This window comes from Mirounga angustirostris, unplaced genomic scaffold (assembly GCF_029215605.1).
Source record: "Mirounga angustirostris isolate CCGP_5_RB_7025 unplaced genomic scaffold, mMirAng1.0.hap1 SCAF_6, whole genome shotgun sequence".
Lineage (NCBI taxonomy): Eukaryota > Metazoa > Chordata > Mammalia > Carnivora > Phocidae > Mirounga > Mirounga angustirostris.
In genome coordinates, this window is record NW_026991714.1 from 32732304 (window position 1) to 32755245 (window position 22942).

Consider the following 22942-nt stretch of genomic DNA (forward strand, 5'->3'; position numbering starts at 1 on the left):
CACACCAGCCCTGGTCATGCTGGGGCACAGAAAAAAAAAAAGCCATATTTAAAAGGTCTGAGGAACTGTGGGAATATACACTCTCCTTCCACCTCTCTCTTCCAGCTAGCCTACTCAGGCCTGGTTCACTGTGAGATTCCAAGTCAGTGAGCCCAGGGTCCACAAGCCTACACCAGTTGCACTGTGGAGTTGGGGCAAGGAAACAAGCTATGGTTTTGTTTGTTTTAACTTTTACTATTTTATTTTTTTACTCTTTAAAATTTGTTCTGTTTTTTTTTTTTTTCTTTTTGGTTCTGTTCTTTCTTGTTCTGTTTCTTCTCCATTTCTCATTTTTCTTTTCTTTTTTCTTGTTTATGTAATTATTATTCTGTTTCTTTGTTATCTCTGTAAAAAGCCATGGTTTAAAAGAGTAACTAGCATTACAGCCACAGCTCCAGCCAGCCAGCAAAGTCACCAAGCCACACAATCTGCATAGAGATCCCCATACAGAAGACCACTCCTTCAACTTTAGGAGAAGTAGCTGTTTTGCATAATACATAGGAAAAAAAAAAAAAAAAACCACAGAAAGTCAAGCAAAATGGGGAGACAGAGTAATATGCTCCAAAAGAAAGAACAAGAAAAAAAAAAAAAAAACCTCAGAAAAAGAAGTAAATAAAACAGAGACAAGGAGAGAAGAGAAGATGAAGAGGGGTAGGGGGACCCTAAGTTTGTCTTGTCCCTTGAATACAACTAGATAGTTATCAAATCATTCTGAACACCCAAGAAACCAATCAGAGGTCTGAGAATACAAATGTTGCAAGTCCACAAGTAGAGAAGTGACCACCATTTAGAAAATATCAGGTATGGAGACTTGAATCATGGGCAGAGGGGAGGGAGCCTGCTTAAGGAGGCTACCACGAAGTAGTAGAAGGAGCGGCGTGCAAAATAGGAACTTTTAGAAGTCTGCTACAGTGGGGGATGTGCCTGGCTTAAAAGTGCTCAGATGGCAAAGCGGGGTGGCATCTCAGTGTGTTCTGAGGATCGCCTGGATTGCAGGAAGAAAGGGTGGTGCCTAGGTGCGGCAGAGCTCCCAGGCATAGGAGCGGGGAAGCCTGCTCAGAACAGCCAGACTCCGTACAGGCTTTCTGCTCTGTGTTGCCATAAACTGCAAGCCACTGGGCGGTCCTGCGATCGCTTTCCAAGGAGGGGTCCAGCAAGACGCTGAAGCCTAGTGAGACACCCCCTTCTCCCAGGAATAGCTCACCCTAAAATTTGCAGTTTTGAATCTCAGTCACGTGCCTGAGATAAAAACGCTGGGTGACAGGCCGGGTGAACACAGAGTTCTGATGGACCCTGGTGATACAGGAGTGATTGACTGCTTTCCTGTGAGGGCTCAATGAAGAGTAGGGGGAGCAAATTTTTAGCTCCAGGGCTAGAGAGTGGGGTACCACCATATTCATCCCGATGATAGGTGCCAAAATCTTTCAGGGGCAAAACAGCGCCACCTAGTGGAGTCTGGAGCTGCTTACACCAAGCCCTGCCTCCCTGCACCCTGGAAGCACTTTGTCCACTAGGGCGAGTCCACCTGAGAATCTGTGCAAGAAGACCAGAAGACCCAGAAGACCAGCACAAAAAATTCCCTCCCACAAGATTACTAATTATAGAGGGCTGCAAAGGTTCAGCAATAGGGGAAAACAGCATCTAGTATTCTTTGTATTTTTATTCTTTAGTCTTTTATTATTATTATTATTATTTCAGTTATTTTCTTATTTTTATTTATTTTTTAATTTTTATTTTTATATATACTTTACATTTAAAAAAATTTTTTGATGCCTTTCATTGTATTTTATTTTATGTTATTTATATATTTTTCTTATTTTGGGATCTAGGTTTTTTTAATATTTTATTTATTTATTTGACAGAGAGAGAGAGAGATACAGAGGGAGCATGCACAAGAAACTAGAAGCTGGTTCTTTCTTTGAAAGAATTAGTAAGATTGATAAACCCTAGCCAGACTTATCAAAAAAAAAAAGAGAAAGGACCCAAATAAATGAAATCATGAATGAAAGAGGACAACCAACATCAAAGAAATACAATTATAAGAGAATATAATAAGCAATTATATACCAACAAATTAGGCAATCTAGAAGAAATGGATAACTTCCTAGAAACATATAAACTATCGAAAACTGAAGCAGGAAGAAATAGAAAACCTGAACAGGCCCTTAACCAGCAAAGAAATTGAATCACTAATCAAAAATCTCCCAACAAACAATAGAGTCCAGGTCCAGATGACTTCCCAGGGGGAAGCTATCAATCATTTAAAGAAGAATTAACACCTATTCTTCTGAAACTGTTCCAAAAAATAGAAATGGAAAGAAAACTTCCAAACTCATTCTATGAGGCCAGTATTTCCTTGATCCCCAAACCAGAAAAAGACCCCACTAGAAAGAAGAATTACAGACAATATCCCTGATGAACATGGATGCAAAAATTCTCACCAAGATACTAGCTAATAGGATAAAACAGTACATTAAAAGAATTATTCACCACGACCAACTGGGATTTATTCCTGGGCTGCAGGAATGGTCCAACATCTGCAAATATGACACACCACATTAATAAAAGAAATGATCCTCTCAATAGATGCAGAAAATCCATTTGACAAAATACAACATTCTTTCTTGATAAAAACCTTCCACAATGTGGGGGTAGAGGGAACATACCTCAACATCATAAAGGCCATATACAAAAGACCCACAGTGCATATCATCCTCAATGGGGATAAACTGAAAGCTTTTTCCCTAAGGTCAGGAACACAACAGGGATGTACACTCTTACCACTGTTGTTGAAATGAAATCTTGCCATTTGCAATGTCGTGGATGGAACTAGAGGGTATTATGCTAAAATAAGTCAGAGAAAGGCAAATACCATATGATTTCATTCATATGTGGAATTTAAAAAAAACAAAACAAAAAGATGAACATAGGGGAAGGAAAGGAAAAATAAGATAAAAACAGAGAGGGAAGCAAACTATAAGAAACTCTTAACTATAGGGAACAAACTGAGGGTTGCTGGAGGGGAGGTGGGTGGGGGAATGGGATAACTGGGTAATGGGCCTTAAGGAGGGTACCTGATGTAATGAGCACTGGGTGTTATATGCAACTGATTAATCACTAAATTCTACCCTGAAACTAATAATATAGTAGATGTTAACTAAATTGATTTTAAAAGAATTAAAATTAAAAAACAGAAATAAGCAATATGCCTGATAAAGACTTTAAAGTAATGATTATAAGGATATTCACTGGACAGGAAGAAAGGATGGGAGAACTCAGTGAGACCTTCAATAAGAGATAGAAACTATTTAAAAGAACCAGTGAGAGCTAAAGAATAGAATAACTGAAATAAAAAAACACACTACAGGTTAGAGGATTTAGAAGAATGTATCAGTGATCTGGAAGACGGTAATGGAAAGCACATAAGCTGAACAAAAAGAGAAAATAATTTTAAATGATGAGGATAAGTTAAGAGATCTCTTGAACAACATCAAATGGACAAGCACATTATAGGGATACCAGAAGAAGAAGAGAGAGGAAAGTGTAGAAAATTTATTTAAAGAAATAGTAACTGAAAACTTGACATCCAATTTCAAGAATCACAGACTCTCAAACAAGATGAACCAAAGGAGTTCCACACCACACACAGCACATAATAATTAAAATGTCAAAGGTTAAAGATAAAAAGAGAATCTTAAATGTAGCAAGAAAGAAAAAAAAAGTTACCTACAGGAAAAACCTATAAGATTATCAGCTGATTTTTCAGCACAAACTGTGAATCAGAAGGAAATGGCATAATATTCAAACTTACAACCAAGAATACTCTACTTAGCAAGGTTATCCTCAAGATTTGAAGGAGAAAGTTTCCCAAACAAAAGATAAAGGAGAGTTTATCACCACTAAACCACCCTTACAAGGAATATTAAAGGGACTTCATTAAGTGGAAAAGAAATGGCCATAATTAGATGTAAGAAAATATGAATAAAAAGAGGTAAAAAGGGGCGCCTGGGTGGCTCAGTTGGTTAAGCAACTGCCTTCGGCTCAGGTCGTGATCCTGGAGTCCCGGGATCGAGTCCCACATTGGGCTCCCTGCTCAGCAGGGAGTCTGCTTCTTCCTCTGACCCTTCCCCCTCTTGTGCTCTCTCTCAAATAAATAAATAAAATCTTTATTAAAAAAAAAGTAAAAATATGACAACATATACTTCAAATATGGAGAAGGGAGTAAAAATGGAAGAGAAGGGGAAAAGGGTTTTCTTTTTCTGTTTTTTTGGGGGGGAATTTATTTGAACTTAAATGACTACCAAATTAATATAGACTGCATTTACTTAGGTGTTATTTTTTTTAAAGATTTTATTTATTTATTTGACAGAGAGAGACACAGTGAGAGCAAGAACACAAGCAGGGGGAGTGGGAGAGAGAGAAGCAGGCTTCCCGCTGAGCAGGGAGCCCGATGCGGGGCTCGATCCCGGGACCCTGGGATCATGACCTGAGCCGAAGGCAGACACTTAACGACTGAGCCACCCAGGCGCCCCTACTTCGGATGTTATATGTGAACCTAATGGTTCTCTTTCTCTCTCAAAATAAATAAATCTTTTAAAAAATAAATTAAATTTAAAAAATACCAACAGCATTTTTCACAAAATTAGAGCAGATAATCCTAAAATTTGTATGAAACCACAGAAGACCCTGAATAGCCAAAGCAATCCTGAGAAAGAAAATCAAAGCTGGAGACATCACAATTCCAGATTTCAAGATATACTACAAAGGTACAGTAATCAAAATAGTATGGTACTGGCATAAAAATAGACACATAAATCAATGGAACAGAATAGTGAGCCCAAAAATAAATCCACATTTATATGGTCAATTGACCTATAACAAAGGAGGCAATAATATACAATGGGAAAAAGATGGTCTCTTCAATAAATGGTGCTGGGGAAACTGGACAGTTTCATGCAAAAGAATGAACTGGACCACTTTCCTCCACCATATACCAAAATACACTCAAAATGGATTAAACACCTAAATGTGAGAACTGAAACCATAAAAATCCTAGAAAAGAACACAGGTAGTAATTTCTCTGACTTCAGCCATAGCAACATTTTTCTAGATAGGTCTCCTGAGGCAAGGGAAACAAGTAAAAATTAACTCCTGGGGACTGTTTCAAAATAAAAAGGTTTTGTACAGCCAAGAAATCATCAAGAAAACAAAAAAGACAACCTACTGAATGGGTGAAGATATTTGCAAATGATGTATTTGATAAGGGATTTATATCCAAAATATATAAAGAACTTATACAACTCAATGCCAGAGGTCAAATAATCCAATTAAAAATGGGCAGAAGTTACGAACAGATATTTCTCCAAAGAAGGCATACAGGTAACCAACAGACACATGAAAAGATGCTCAACATCACTAATCATCAGGGAAATGCAAATGAAAACCACAATAAGGTGTCACGTTATACCCATTAGAATGGCTAAAAAAAGAAAGAAGAAAAAGAAACAAGTATTTGAGAGGATGTGGAGGAGAAAGGAACCCTTGTGCACTGTTGGTGGGAATGTAAATTGGGGCAACCAGTATGGAAACACATTGTGAGAACCAATGGAAAGGAGCCTGGCTGCTGGAACCCATTCCCTATGCATTCATGGCACGGAAAGTGTAAAAGTAAATAAATAAAAGACCTTAACACTGTGAAACAAAACAAAACAAAACAAAACCAACTAATTTGAAAAGATATATACACCCAGTCATGGGATGAATAAGTCATGGGAATAAAAGGCACAGCATAAGGAATATAGTCAGTGATACCGTAATAGTGATGTAACAGGACAGATGGTTACTACACTTGGAGTGAACACAGCGTAATATATAAACTTGTACAATCATGTACAGCTAAAACCGATGTAACATTGTGTTAACTATACTTAAATTTTAAAAATAAGTAAAAAATAAACATGCAATTTCCATATGACCTAACAATTGCACTCTTGGACATTTATTCCAGAGAAATGAAAGTCTATGTTCAAACAAAAACCTCTACATGGAAAAAAAAAAATAGAAATACCATATGATCCAGTAATTCCACTACCGGGTATTTACCCACATAAACATTAATTCAAAAAGATTCCTGCACCCCTATGTTTATTGCAACATTATTTACAAAGCAAAGACATGGAAACAAGCTAAGTGTCCATCAATAGATGAAGATGTGACTCTATATATAACTTAATATTACTCAGCTATAAGAAAAAAAGCAGTTAAGATACTGCCTTTTTTGATGGACCTAGACATATTATGCTAAGTGAAATAACTCAGAAAAGACAAGTACTGGGTGATTTCACTTACATGTGGAGTCTAAAAAACAAGCCAACAAAAGCAGAAAGACCCATAAATACAGAGAACAAACTGATAGCTGCCAGAGGGGAGGGGGCAGTGGGATGCACAAAATGGGTGAAGGGGAGTGGGAGGTACAGACTACTAGTTATGGAATGAATAAGTCATGGGGCTAAAAGGTACAGCATAGAGAATATAGTCACTGGTACTGTAATAGTGTTGTATGGTGACAGATGGTAGCTACACTTGTGCTGAGCATGACATGACATACAGAGTTGTCAAATCACTATTTTGTACACCTAAAACTAATGTAACATTGTATGTCAACTATATTTCAATCAAAAAAATAAAAAGAAAATTTAAAAATTAATATATTTCGTGTGGCTCAGTGGTTAAGCATCTGTCTTCGGCTCAGGTCATGATTCTGGGATTCTGGGATCGAGCCCTGCGTCAAGCTCCCTGCTCAGTGGGGAGTCTGCTTCTCCCTCTCTCTCCCCTCTGCCTCTGCCCTTACGCATGCTCTTTTTCTCTCATATAAATAAATGAAATCTTTAAAAAAAATTAATACATTTCAAAATACAATTAATACATTTCAAATCTTTAAAAAAAATTAATATATTTCAAAAAAATATAACATATACTACTATATTATCACATACAGGGTCCCAAGTAACAATAGTGCAAGGATATCCAACTTATTTAGAAAATTTTAACAATTAATAGGGATTAATTGAAGGATTAAGAGTAAAATTATCCCAGGGACATGAGTACATAGATTCCTAACAATTGATGATAGACCACTGTTTGGGAAGGTCATCAAAAAAGATGTGACTGCCAATAGACCCATGAACTGGACCCAGGCACTCAGAGGGTCTTCACCCCCATCCCTGTCCTTGGAATGTATATTCTACTTGCCTTTCCAGCTCATACGGGCTTCTCCAAGGACATAGCCTTGAGATAGTGATGTGGTATCAAGAAGACCTGCACAGTATACATGATTGAACCCAGTGAAGGCGTCTATATAAACTTTGATTTGGCAGGCAGGGGGAATCCCTTCACCTTGCTATTGCCTAAGACAAGCACTGTATGTACATTTCTGTTGCTTACTAAAACTGTCACCTACAAACCTGAGTGGCCTGCCTCTTTCTTCTCTCTCTGCTCTCTGCATACAAGGTCCAGTTTCAGATTTCACCTGGGAAGCTGCTGAGGAGGAGGTTCTAAACCAACAACCACCCATTAAGGCTAAATGCATTATAGGTCCCAATTTAGAGAATGTTCTTGGAATAGATGTAATAAGACACATACAAATTAAAAAAAAAAATCAAGAACACCTAAAGGAACAAATTACTATTGCTCCATTTAATAATCCGGTCTAGCCTTGTTAAAGTCAGATGGGTAAAACAGACTTACAGTAGATTACGGGAAGTTAAGTACTCTCCCCCAACTGAGGGAGCACTCCCAGGTATAGATGCTATCATCAACAATATCACCACTGGATCAGGAACTTACTACATGGTGATAGACTTATCTGACATATTGTTGCTATTCCAATTGATAAGGAGAACCAACCCATGACTGCCCTCATATGGGAAGGCAGACAATATCAGTTTACTAGGTTACCACAAGAATATCACAACAGCCCAGTAACAGCCCACAACTTTCTAACAAAACATCCAGGCCTTTCAAGAAAACAACAAATTCACAAACCAGCATTTCCTGTATTGATGACATACTGTTTATGGTGATAACTTGGAAGAACAGACTAGAGCTGCAATAGAGTTCATTGAATTCCTTACACTCAGAGAATAACAATTGACCCAAGTAACGTCCAAAATTTGGACTAAAATAAAATTTCTAGGTCTTCTGAAGGCAAAAAATACCAGACTCAGTCACAGACAAGCTAGATTGCATTCCATTCGTACCACAAAAACAGCAGCTCCAAAACTGATAGGATTGTTTGGATATTGGAAACAGCACATACCACATATGAGGATATTAAAAAACATCTATAAAATAATTAGGAAGAGTAGGAGTTTAGATGGACAGAGACTCAAGAGGCAGCCTTTACTTATTTCACAAATGCTGTCAGAACTTGTAATTCACTGGCACCAGCTAATGAGGACTCTAGAGATAAACTAGAATGCCTACAGTCACAAGGGTTTGCAACATGGTCTTTGTGGACTAAAACACCACAGGACCCCAAATATTACCCAATTGTATTTTGGACTAAAATTCCTGTGGCCCGGGGCACCTGGGTGGCTCAGTCGGTTGAACATCTTCCTTTGGCTCAGGTCATGATCTCAGGGTCCTGGGATCGAGTCCCGCATCAGGTTCCCTGCTCAGTGAGGAGTCTGCTTCTCCATCTCCCTCTGCCCCTGCCCCTCTGCTCATGCTCGCTCTCTCTCTTAAATAAATAAATAAAATCTTAAAAAAAAAAAAAAAAAAAGAAAGAAAGAAAGAAAAAGAAAAAAAGAAATTTCTATGGCCCCAAAACAGAAATGAACCAATTAAAGGCTCACCTGGGCACTCTGCGAGCCCTACAAAATACAGAGCCACTAACAGAAAATAAACTAATTATACTTAAACTCCAACAGCCTATACTGGAGTGGGTAAAGCAGACCCCTGACAGAGAGAAACTACTCCTGACCATAAAGTCCTAACATGGAAATGGTATATTTCCAAGCAAGACAAATGGATTGAAGGTCAACTTCTGTATGAAGTGAGAAAAATCTCCAATATGCCAATATTGGACTTGCCAGAATTCCTGAGGGGTGAGCCTATCCAAGCTCCAGCAGTTGGGCAACAGGGACTGTCGTGGTCCATGGCACTCAACAATGCCTAGTTTATAGATGGATCAGCCTCCATGACACCATCTGGAAAATGCTGGCAGGCAGAAGCCTTGAGGACTAATGATGGTCCAACCCTGTCAGAATCAGGCTCGAGAAAATCAGCACAATATGCTGAGTTAATAGCCATAAAATTGGCAATTGGGACAATCTGTTAAGGAAAATCAGAATGACATATATCTTTCTTCAGACTCATGGGCAGGAGCTAATGGAATAGCTCTTTGGTCAGGAACGTGGCAGGAAAATGACTGGAAAATAGGAAATATGAACATATGGAGTAAGGACATATGGCAGAAAATAGCACTGGCTGATATCTCTATGTTCATCACACATGTCTCTGCACATCAGAAGGACAACTCTGAGTCATGAGACTTAATGACCAGATAGACAAACTCACTACAAAAATAAAGAGGCTAAAATTCTTAAAATTTAACAAAAACCACAATGATTCATGACTAATGAGGAAACCAATTCGAAACACAACCATACATAAACAAGAAGGACAATGGAACATAAACCTGAGCACAAGGACATGTCAATTGATTGGATCACGGCATGGGTGCATATCATCAAACAGGTCATGTTGGCACAAAAAACACTAGAACATGGTCAAGAAATACATATACACATACCAAATACCTCCCATTTCAAATTAAGAAGTATGGGAATTGTTGAAAGTTTAAAGGTTGGAGGTCACTAACGAATACTCCATGTAAGGTCAAAGCTGACAGATCTTTCCAAATTATACAAATGATTATATAGAACCCTTGCCTAGAGGCACCTGGGTGGCTCAGTCGGTTAAGCATCTGTCTCTGCTCAGGTCATGATCCCAGTGTCCTGGGATGGAGCCCCGCATCAGGCTCCTTGCTCAACGGGAAGCCTGCTTCTCCCTCTCCCTCTGCCTGTTGCTCCCCACGCTTGTGTTCTCTCTCTTTCTCTGACAAATAAATAAAATCTTAAAAAAAAAAGAACCCTTGCCTAGATCAGAGAATCAACTATATTCATGCGCCATTATAGACACATGGTCAGGCATAGGATTACTGTACCTTTGCAGGAAAAATTATCAAAAATCCACCATCAGAGCATTAGAAATCTGGATTGCTTGCTATGGTATCCCAACCATCATAGACTCAGATCAGGGCACCCACTTCAAAGGAAAGCAAATACAAGCATGGGCTAAGGAACAAAGCATAATGTGGAACCTCCACTTAAACCTACAAGCCAACCACATCTGGGTCAAATGAAAGGGGTAATGGCTTACTCAAGCAGGAACTTACTAATCCTGATATAAAAGCTTGGACTAAAGCAATCTGGGAGGTGGCAAGATCTCTAAACCATAAATATAGAAAGAATGGAACAATGCCCATTGAATTAATATTGCAAGCACCCACACAGATAAGGGTACTAACAATACCCCAGAATCTCAATTAGAAGGAAAAATATTCATGAAGAGAAGCCATAATGGTATATATATAGTCCTGGGGAAATTAGAGCACCTGCCACCAATAAAACCTACTAGCTGACTGAAGAAAAAAACATATTACCTCAAATTAAAGACGATAATATGATGCCTCTATAAAAATGTCAGGCATGAAGAACAGCATCTTTATTGTATTAACACTAGATGCCTAATATTTAGCCTAGCATGATGCAGGGTGACTGTGCTTGGGGAAATGTTGGCAAAAATGGACATAATAATGATAGATATCCTTGAGTGGCAAGAACAACAAGAAAGAATTAAAAATGTCTAGGATACTAGCCTTATCTTGCAGGCAGGAATCCACTGTGCATCTTTAACCCTGTCAAGATGACTCAGCGGGTCAGTGCCGCATGCTGCCCGCTGGCTGCACTCTGTTACCTGTTGCTCGCTGTTGGAGACCATACTCATTGCAGCTATGGATCCTCTTCCGCCAGCTCCAGCAGCAGCGGTTGTGCCAGCGTTCTGAGTTGGAATGCCACCTTCTGGTCCCGTACAACTGTCTCTGACATCCTCTGCCTTATCCAGGGATCACTATCCTGGTCACCTCACCGCAACGGAGGACTCATCGACATCACCAGCATCACCAAATCCAGCCTCTCCACCCCATCTTTCACTGTCAGCACCATCTACTCACTAGGAAAGCTTCCATCAGTAGAGACACTAAATATTTAGAGAAGCTGATGAAGCAGTGGACACCTCCATTTTAATCTACATAGGAATCAACAAGAATCCTGAGCAACAACTCTATTAGACACTGACTTGGAGGATGAAAATTGGCCCGAATACTAACTGGCTCTTGGTATTATAACCCAGCATATATACCAATGCAACCAGGTGCTGTAAGCCTCAGCTCTAAAAATGGCGGTTGCTTCATTTACCTATGGGATATTTCTGAAAAATTCGGTCTCAAGACACAATAATGCACCACCAAAGGCAAACTTAGGAAGAAAAATATTAACTACTTCCTTTAAAAACGTCCTTTTCTATATTTAGACTAGTACTTTAAGCTTACCTACCAGTTAATTTAAATGTTTCTAGCTCTATTTATAAGTGATCTGACAGCAATCAAGACAACCCCCATGATTTGATTATAATTGAGGGCGAAACACAACCATCAAGGCACAGGCAGAAGTCAGAGGAAATCATATCATCAATATAAATTACATCTCTGAATCAACACACTCCACAGATGGCAGCGAGCTAGTAGCATAAACCTGCCCCCTTCAAACCTCAAAAATGCTGAAAAAGAAACCAGTCTATTTGCACAGGTAAATTTGAGCTCAATCTTCTTTCACAAATGGGTGCTGGTGAGAAAGATGAGGGGCAGGCGGGGAGGACTGGAGAGCCCCGTCACGACGCAGGCTATGGGGCCTGACGAGGTTTTGGGGTGGAACAGGCCCACCAGAAGGCACTCGTCTGTGTTCTGGTCCCTGAGTGACCACGAGGCAGTGACTGGCCACCGCCAGGGAACAAGCACAGGGCCACAGACCCTCCTGACACAGGAAACAAATGCCTTCAGTCTCTGCCGTGTCTTGTATCTTATCTCCATCAGGAGGCAAAAGCCATCACCTGCTGGGAGTGAGGCAGGAACCCCGTGCACACGCTGGTCCCAGGTGAAGGGCTCTGCCTCTGGGGAAGAACAGAAGCTTGCCCACACCCTGCACCCTGCAGAGACTCCAAGGGGAGGTGCTCTGGGACCTGCTTTTGCCCAAGACCCACACTGATGTGTAGAAGAGGTCTGCTGCTGCCAGAAGAGGAATGACAACCTCACTTACACCCCAAACTCTCCACTGACACAAGGCCAAGTTCAGCCACCTGCCCTTCTAGACCTGTGCTGTGGAATCTTCTGTGATGACAGAAGTGTTTTATAATTGTGCTGTCCAATACAGGAGCCACAGGCTGCATGTTCTATGAATCAGCCTTAATTGTAATTAAATTCCAATTACTTGTAATTATAATTAATTACAATTTCATTTTAAATAGCCACATGTAGCTTGTGCCTAGGACACTGCCGTTCTAGACCTGAACTAAGGCAGAGGCCCAAGTTGCCCACCACAGGCTCAGAGTAGGAATGCTGAGAAAGTTCCACGTTAGAGACTCAGGTACATAGCACTTGCCTCCCCCTGTTGCTCGAAAAGGAGAACCAAGAGAACCCTCTGCCCCACTCACATCTCATGCTGAGTAACAGGATCTGTTTGATAGAGGAGAATTACCAAAGCTAGTTCAACTATTGACTAGATTGGCTCAACTCCTCACATTAATGGCCTGGCAGAAAAAGGTGTACCTATTTCCAGGTATAAGTAACATTTACCTTGGTATCTACTATTCTTTCACACACGTAATAGGCATTGAATAAAAATTCTGTGTGACACACAAAAAGCAACTCCCCCAAGCCCATTATCAACAGACAGAATAGACAACACAAAAAGATCAAAGGATGGCCCAGATGGCGAAACTATCAGACAATTTAAAGTAACTATAATTAATATCTTAAAGAATCCAGTGAAAAGGTGGACAACATGCACAAACAAATGGGTAATCTTAACAGAGACATGGAAGTGATTTTTTAAAAGCCAAATGGAAATATTAGAAGTGAAAAACATGGTATCGAAGATGAACTCCTTCAATAGGCAGACTGGGAACAAAAGAGGAACGATTCAGTGAAACTGAAAATATACGAATGGAAATTAGAAACACAAACAAGAAGAAAAACACTGTGGTTAAAAATCAAAAAGCAACCAAAGCAAAAACGAAACCAGAAGAGAACTACCAAGACCTATGGAACAACATCAAACAATCTAACACATGTACTCGACATCCCTTAAGAAAAAGAAGGAAAGGAAGGGACCAAAGAAATAATTTCTAAAACACAGCTGAGAATATTCCAGAATATAGCTATTAATAACAAACTGTCAATACAAGCAGGATGGATACAAAGAAAAACACATCTAGCACAACAGTGTTGAAAACCAAAAATAAGAATATATAATACATTGAAGGAAATGGATAAAAGGAAATTAAGCCTTGGACTTAAGCCGTGGCCTCTCCATAAAAGACCAATGACTGTTTAGCCTTTTAGTAAAATGTGGATTCTAGCAAAATTGTCTCCCACATTTGCAGCCCTTACTGGACCACATAAACGATAACCGGAATGAAAGGATTTTGTGTTCCCTCGCTAAGGCATCCATGCAGTAACCATAGAATGCGAATCTGAGGATGCAGGCACGGCATGGCATTTTGTGTAGACTAACCAAAACTTCTCAAAGATGTAACTTGATGAATAGTATAGTTTTTGTTGTTGTTGTAACGGAATTAAAATGATCTTTGGAGATAGGGCAAAATCGCCCGGAATTAGAATGATCTAAATACTAAATAACTAAACGTAATGTAAATACAAAACTGAAACTGAAATGTGTTATGGTCCAAATGTAATGATATTGTTTTTGTATTTGGTCCTATAAAACCCAAGTAATATTGGGGAAAATATGAATTTGCAGAGATTGTTCCTCTAGAACTTTTTTTAAAAGTCTCTTTTGGTTCTTGACATTAATTAGATTGCCTTAGCTGATAATGAGCTTTTGGAAAGTTGCACTAATATGCAAAGAATATCTATATCCATTCAATGCTTAGGAAATATAATTTCAAAACTAAAGCTGTCTATGATAAAATATAAATAATGCATGAAAAAGAATTAAAGTTTGAGGCAAAACCTGAGAGGCTTAGATCTACTTACCCTGTTCCTTTAGAGTACTCCACTAATTGTATGGGATTCTGTCTAAAATCCTGGGTGCTTCTAGTTGAGACCCTGTTGGGTTCTCCCTTAATCAAAGGCTGGGATTTGTTTTCTTTTCCTGCAGTTAGTGCTCGAGAGCTGCTAAAAGGTACCAGCTGCACCTGGACACCTCAAGGCAGTTCCAGGATCCTCAAGTGAAGGCTCAAACATTCAAATGAACATGAGACTTTTAAATTTGGGGTCCTTACTGCAGTTTGTTGAGTTTAAAAATATATAAGAAAGTACATCAGTTGGTAGAGTCAAAATATTCAAGTAAATAAAAGGCAGATGTATGTACTAGGTAAGGGGGTCGGCTCTGCAGCCGATCTGCTTGGGTTCCCATCTCATTTCTGCTCCTTACTGGCTTGGGCCTCAGTTTCTCATTTTTTAAAAAAGGGAACATAATAATATCTACCTTATAGGGGCCTAAAAGAATTTTTAAATTCATTAACAAGTTGTTATGAGATCTAAATTTTATAAGGCTTCTTAAATGAATAAATGTGAAGGCCCAGAGCTGGCATAGGATTAGTGGTCTTTGTATTTATAACTATTTGTATCGGTCTCATTAATAAACTTTATATTAAAACAAAGTAAAAAACTAAAACCAATGCAACTAGGTGCTGAATTTTGTACTTTTACTGAATTGAGTGCAGCATTGGACACATGACAGAGACTCTGAAAATAACCCAGATTTAGTTCCTGATTTGTGTGCTAGCATTTTATTGTAAAAAACAAACAAAAAAACAGCTGCTGAATACGCAGAATGGACAATTATATCTTTAAATAGAAATAGGCCAAAAAACTGATCATTTACTACACTCCCAATTTACACTGTTTAGTCCATATTCACCTATTAGAAAATAGGTATGAATGAACAATGTGAGCAATAGATCCACAGATATTATGTCCAGACTTTAAAAGATAGGGACACCTTGTATGTTATGTAGAGGACACGTAGGAAACGAGGCATATATCACATATCATTATCCTTTGTGGTATATATCAGGCTTCTTTCTCACACTGCAGATTTCTACCCTAACAATATGGCAATCTATGTTGATAAAAATCACTCCAAGTCATACCCTACAAGAGAGCCCACACTTTGAAATTTAACATGTAGGACTTTCTAGCCAGATACAGAAACCCTAATTGTGTTCAGTTTTATCCATCCTCATTTATGCTCAATTTACAAAGTATGCCAAAGACAGATTCACTAAAAGGAAGGAAACCCTTATAGTTCCTTGTTGGACTGGTAGGTTTAACTGGAACAACAGTGGCAAGCCATTTTCTTCTCAATCCCAAATTCCTCAAATCATATTAAATTTTCAATTTTTGAAACCAAACAATCTCAATTTAACACACATGCAATGGTAGCTTTGTCATCACTGGGTACCCAGATGGAAATAACCACAATATATTACAAAACATAACGAAGTTTCACACAAAAGTACACAGAGCAATGGAAGTTTGGCATAAAGCAGCTGGAGAACACACTAAAAATAATACTAAAAAACAACGTGAAACACGTTTCTCTATTGATTGTCAATGTTACCGTTAGGAATGGTTGACACATGGGGTAGGCTTAGGACAGCTATACTCTCAAGGTAGTACTTGTCGCCTGAGATAACCACCCAACCAGAAGGAAAGTAGGCATCACACATCCTAATGGCTCTCATTCCTTGGGCAACGGTGAAATTAGAATATTGGCATTTAAAGGAGGAAATAGGACATTGGGTTACCCACATATGCAGTTTCCCAATATCAAAAGGGAGAGTGGAGCCCACTGGCTACAGAAAGGCCCCTTATGAAGGAAGGAAAATGTGTTCCTAAGGATATATTGCCGGAATGGAACAAAAATACCTTTATTACTGCTGGTCTTCTGGATATACTTGATGGTGCAAGTAGCAGACAAGTACCTAGGACTATGGCTTTGATGCCTCCCCAACCGGTCATATATTATGTGGGAACTTGAACCAGGATAGCATGCTCTGAGCCACACCTCACCCTAACCTAATGGAGTCAAAGGGAAAATAAGGAACACAACATGATGTGATGTGTAAAAATACAGCAGGTAATGGATGTGTCAATAGAGGGGAAAAGATGTTATTCGAGGTCAAGAAAAGATCAAGAGCTATTAAAATAGCCAGAAAAATATTTCACATTGAACCTCCTCAAACTGATCTAATAAATATAAATTGTACATTAGAAAGCCTAAGTCAAGGCACATTTGGAAGATTAATAACAATCAACACAACTTTGCAGGAATTAAAAAGGGAACGAACACATGCATTCCCTAACATAATGGCAGCCTTGAATGCTGATGCTATGGCAATTGAACACCTGCTTGACAGTACGGTGCAAGTTTGCACCCTCTGGAGCTCTGTAAAGATGATCTTCACTTGGAAACATATTTGTCAAGGACGTTAAACTAAGTGGTTCAAGAAGCTTAACTTTTGGTTGTTTGGAGATTAAATATGGTACCATGTTAAAGAGTTCTTTGTTATGCTTATATTGATCATATTAGGAACATAGTTGTTTAAACTGGCCATTCAACTACAGTGTAAGAGAATGTTTGTCAGAGGAAAAATGCTCTCTGAATAGGACTCTTTGTGATTAACATTTTAAGTGATGCAGAATCACAGGGTAGATTGATATTTTTGTGAATTTAGATTTCTACAGGACATTAGACCCTTAGTGTGTGAGTGATCCGAAATCATGGGGTAGACTGTGGTGTATTGGTTTGACAGGATTTCAAATCCACTTGTTTACAACAAAGACAAAAATAAAGTTGTTCTTACAAATGAAGTTGCTTTGAGTGTTGCTTTTGGGTGAAGTTGTGTCAGATGTCATCAGCTCATTGGTTCTCACCCATAAGAACTGAGTAGCTCAGCTGCTGATGGGCCCCCTGGAGCCTTACATTAAAAGCATATGAAGCAGCAGCTATGGTAAGGGGACATTAGACTATAAATACCGAGAGTCCATGAGGACTAGGAGAGTGCTTGGTCTAGGCAAGGCTACACTTGGCTGATCTAAAAGAACTCCTGAAGACCTTGGAGGCAATTAGCTCCTACCTCTGTAAATATGACTCTTTCACAGGTGGTGGCAAAAGCCATATTAGTACCCCAGCAAAAATCCCATTATCCATCAACACGGTGGTGGTCCTCATTCCCTAACATCGTGCTCTAGCAACATGAGACTTTCCCTTTTGCACCGGCAGCCGGACTTCAGCTCTGGGTTGGCTAAGCGGTCTCTCCTGAGTACCAACTCCTATAAAAATACACCTCAGCTGTATTTGGACTCCTTGCCTGGAACAGTCATGTGATTAATCTAACACTGGTTTGGAGTCTGTGATTTCTGTATTATCTGATGAAAAGACATTCTCTCATATGCTACTGGCTCGTGCAATTCACATGGGGAACCGTTGTTAAATACATTGTTGACAAAGACAAAATTAGTCTCTGAGCATTATTTGCCTCCCAAAACAAAACAGCCTTCATTGGGGAATATGTGCATTTGTGTAGGTTGAAGTTTGGAATTAGGTACCTCCAGTAGCCTGTTCCTGTGACCCAGCCTTGCTGACATTGCCCTGCTCCAGGTCCCTGGCTCCTCTGACCTGTGCCTCCTGGCATGAGCAGCCTGCACCCGGTCAGCCACCCTTGGCTAGCCAGGTCCCCAGGCCTGCGGAGCTAGGGCTCATCCCCAACTCCCTGCATTGCCTCAAGGGTAGAAGGAGCCTACCTCCCAAAATTTGTTCTGAGGCAGCCAAATGGGTGACATTCCCCATGTGTACTTACTGTTTCCTGGGGTCCTAGCTTTCCGCAGCCATCAAGGCTCCCATGTGTCTCTTACTGGAAGCTGCCTCAGCCAGCCTGTCTGATCCAACCCTGGTAAGGCATTCCAGATTCCTCCAGCTCTGTCTTCAAGGGGGAATATGGATCATGTGTCAGTTAGGGCTTGGAATTAGGAACATGCCAGGTATGCGCAAAAGGCTCCTCCTATGACCCAGGCTCACCCAACTTTGCCTGTTCCAGGTCCGTGGCTACACCGACCTGCACAGCCCGCACGTGTGAAGTACTTGCTCTGTCATCTGGCTTGGGCTGCTGGGGACACTCCAGGCCTGAGGAACTCTGGCCTGAATTCAACCACCTCAAGGGTCTCAGGGTGGAAGGAGTCCAGCCCCAGAAAATCTTTCTGAGGCAGGTTTATTTTTTTTATTATTATTTTTAGATTTTATATACTTATTTGACAGAGAGACGAGCACAAGCAGGGAGAGCGGCAGGCAGAGGGAGAGTGAGAAGCAGGCTCCCGGCTGAGCAGGGAGCCCGATGTGGGGCTCCATCCCAGGACTCTGGGGTCACGACCTAAGCCGAAGGCAGATGGTCAACTGACCGAGCCACCCAGGCGCTCCCTGAGGCAACTTTAAACTGATGAAAGACTGTCCCCACTTGGACTGGTTGCCTAACCGGATCCTGGGCTTCTCCAGCAACCACAGCTTTGAGCCGTCACTTACTGGACGGTACCCCGGCCATCTCAGCCTGCTCTGACCTGGCAAGGCAGTCAGATTTTTTCAGTTCTATCTTCATGGGGAATATCCATTTGTATAGCTTAAGGTTTGGAATTAGGCAGATGCCAGGTACTTTCAATAGCCCTCTCTTATGACAGCCTTACAGGTCACTTGCCCTGATCCCGGTCCCCAGCTACCCTGACCTGTGCAGCCTGCACACGCCCAGTTCACACCCCCTAAGCCAGCCTTGGGCAGATCCAGTCCACCAAGCTTGGGAAATTCTGGCTGGGCACAAGCCACCAGCATGGAGGGAGCCCACCTTCCAAAAACTGCTCTGAGCTGAAAGCTGCAAATGGGCAATAATCAGTCCCCATGTGAACTTACTGGTTGAGGGTTCCCAGCATCTCTAGGAACTGGGACTCCCCCAGGTATCTAATGGAGGATATCCCGTCCTGCTGGCCCAGCCCTTCCTGGGAAAGCAGTTGGAAAACCTCCAGCTCTGCCTTCAGAGAGATAACCACAACGAGTAGGTAGGCCTTGTGCATTAGGCCATCGCTTTCTATCGTTAACAGCCCCCCTCCTGTGGCTCGGCCTTGCCTGGCACTGCCCGTTCCCAGGTCCCTGGCTACCCTGACCTGCATAGCCTGCACATGCACGCATGGCACCCTGTCAGCCCTGCAGGGGGCACTCCAGGCCTGTGGAACTCCAGCTGGAACCCAACCACAACCACATGAATGGCCTCTGGGTGGAGGGAACCCATCATCACACCCCCCCCCCCCCGTCAAAAATCTTTCTAGGCAGCAGCTTTAAAGTGGGGCAATAAGGAGGGGATGTGATGTGATAAGCACTGTGTGTTATACACAACCAATGAATCATTGAACACTACACCAAAAACTGATGTACTATATGTTGGCTAATTGAATTTAAATAAAAAAGTAAAAATAAAGTGACAGTAGTCAGTCCCCATGTGTGCTCCTCTTTTGGACTTTAGCAACAGTCAAGTCTCCCAGATGTCTCTTATTGGAAGGTACCCGGGTTAGCCAGCCCATCCCCTCCATCTTCCTCCAGCTCTGCCCGTCAGTGAGAATATGCTCATTTGTATAAATTAGGGCTTGGAATAAGGCAGAGGCCTTGTAACTCCAGGAAACTGCTCCAGTGACCCAACTTCTCTAGATGCTTACTCTGTTTTGGATCCTCAGCTACCCTGATCTGGGAGTCCCACACATGTGTAGGACACACCTTGCAAGCCGGCCTCAGGCAGACCCCGTCTACAAGCCCTTGGAACACAGAGCAGTCCTGAACTACCACTAGCTTCCACTGTGGAGAGAGCCCATCACTTGAAAATCTTTCTGAGGTTCCTGCTGAAGCTGGTGACGGTCAATCCCCATTTAGACTGGCTGGGGGACCTTTCTAACAAGGGCCTGGTCTTCAGCAGTCAAAGCCCCCAGGTGTCTCTTATCAGAGGGTACTCCTGTCATCCCACCTGGACTCACGCTAGCCAGGCAGTCCAGATTTCTCCAAATTGGCCTCTGGAGAAACATCCATCTTTATGTAGGTTAAGCCTTGGAATTAGGCATATGCCAGGTACCCTTACTAGCCCCAACCTGTGATTCGGCCTCTCCATACACTCGCCCTGTCCCTAAGTGCAAACTCCTGGCTACCCTGACCTGCACGGCCCAAACGGGCACAGTACATACTCCAAAAGCCACCCTTGGGTGAACGGGGCTATCTGCCCCTACGGAGCTAGGGCCCATTCCCTATCACCTGCATAGCCTCAAATGTAAAAGGAGCCCATTACCCCAGACAGCTGCTAAAATGGACAACAGTCAGTCCCCCCGTAGACTTACTGTGTGTTGGTATTTCAGATTTCAGCAGCAATCAAGGCTCCCAGGTGTCTCTTATTGGAGGGTACCCCACCAGCCAGCTTTGCTTTCAGCGGGAATATGCACATTTGTGTTGGGTAAGCCTTGAAATTATGCAGATACCACATATCCCTAATAGCCTGCTGTTTGACTCAGACTCTCCTGAAGCTTGCCCTGATTCCGTTCCCGGCTACGCTGCCCTGCGGGCCTGAGCACGGGCCATCCGAGCACCCTGTCAGCTGGTCCTCGGCAGATGGTGCCCTCCAGGCCTGTGGACAGGCTGTTCCCCAACCACCTGCGAGCCTGCAGGGTGAAGAGAGCCCAACCCCCAGATAATCATTCTGAGGCAGCAAGCAGCATTAATGTGACGACAGACCATTAGGACTGGCTGCCTGGTGGGGTCCCGGGCTTCTCCAGTACTCAGGGCCCCCCCGGTGTCTCTCATTGCCTCTGGCAGTGGAGCCTGCCCCACTCCAGCAAGCAGTCCAGATTCCTGCAGCTCTGCCCTCAGCAGGATCAGCACCTTTATGCAGGCTATGGTTTGGAATTTGGCAGATGTCAGGTACTTCCAAAAATCGGTCTTGTGACGCAGCCTCACCCAACACTTGCCTTGTTTCAGGTCCTTGGCAACCCTGAGGGGGGCCATCCCATGTATGTGCCATTCGTACTTGGTCAGTCACACCTGGGCACTGCAGCCCTCAGACCTATAAAGATAGGGCCCGTCTTGAACCACCTGCATAGCCTCGAGATGGACACGTGTCTAAGGGGAACGTCAAATGGATGACAGTCAGTCCTCAAGTGCACTTACCGTCTGCTGGGGTCCAGGGCTTCTGCAACAATTCAGCTCCCAGGTGTTTCTTACTTCAGGATACCCCTGCCAGGCTGCACAATCCAACCCTGGCAAGTCAGTCCAAGTTCCTCCAGCTCCGCCTTCAGGGGGAACATACACATTTGTGTAGGTTAAGTCTAGGAATTAGGCAAACACCAGGTACTCCCAACTGCCGCCCCCTGTTACCTGGCCTATCCTGATAGTGCCCTCCTCCAGGTGCCTGGCTACCCTGACCTGCGCGATTCGCGCATGTGCAGCCTGCCCTGGATCAGCTGGCTTTGGCCTGCAGGGGGCGCTCCAGGCCTGGGGAACTCCAGCTGGATCCCAAGCACCTGATTGGCCTCCGGGCCTTCCCCCTGAAAATTTTTCTAAGGTGGCTGCTTTTAACTGGCCACAGCCAGTGGCCATGAGTACTCGCCGTTTCCTGGGGTTCCAGGTTTCTGCCGCAATCACAGGTCGCAGGTGCTTCTTGCCGGAGGCTACCCTAGCCAGCCCACACAACCCAGCCCTGCAAGACAGCGCAGAGGATTCCAGTTAGGCCTTCTGATGGAATATGTGCATTGGGTAGGTTAGGTCTTGGAATTATGCCGATGCCCTGTAATCCCCAGCGCCCTCCCCAGTGACCTGGCCTCTCCCGACACTTGCCCGGATGAGATCCTCAGCTACCCTGACCTGACCCGCCTGTGCATTCACGGTTCACATCTGAAGACCCAGCGGGCCCTCCAAACCTGTGGAAGTCTGGCCAGGCCCCGACCATGTGCAGAGCCGCCAGGGCGGAGGGAACCCATCTTCTGAAAATCACTCTGGGGTGGCCACTGCAAATGGATGGCAGTCAGTCCCCATCTGGACTGGCCGCCTGATGGGGTCCCAGGCTTCTCCAGCAATCAGGGCTCCCAGGTGTCTCTTATTTGATGGATACATCTAGATACCCACCCAGGCCCGCCCTGGCAAAGCAGTGCAGATTCTTTCAGCTCTGCAATCAGGAGGAATATGCATCTTTGTGTAGCTTCAGCCTTGGTATTAACAGATGCCAGGTGCACCCAATAGCCCTCTCTGTGACCCAGCCTCTCCTGACACTTGCCCTCTTCCAGGTCCTGGGCTACCCTAACCTGTGCAGCCCACACATGAGCAGTACCCATCCCATATGTCAACCTTGGGCAGACCCAGCCTTTCAAGTTTATGATACTCCAGCCAGGCCCCAACCACTTGCATAGCTATCATTGTGGAGGGAGCCCACCTTCCAAAAAGCACTCTGAGCTGAAAGCCACAAGTGG

The 22942-nt window shown here is 42.5% G+C and overlaps 1 long non-coding RNA gene across 2 annotated transcripts in view; it reads right to left on the reverse strand.

Annotated features, from left to right (window-relative positions):
- LOC123846064 (uncharacterized) overlaps positions 1-22942 on the reverse strand; it is a 77862-nt gene that overhangs the window by 6223 nt on the left and 48697 nt on the right. The window contains exons 2-3 of one of the 2 annotated variants that reach the window (XR_006791169.2): positions 21648-21769; positions 18136-18390 (exon numbers count right to left, since the gene is read on the reverse strand). This is a non-coding gene — a long non-coding RNA (uncharacterized LOC123846064). Of the gene's footprint in view, positions 1-18135; positions 18391-21647; positions 21770-22942 lie in introns of those variants that run through there. The other variant, XR_010412247.1, reaches the window with a different exon arrangement.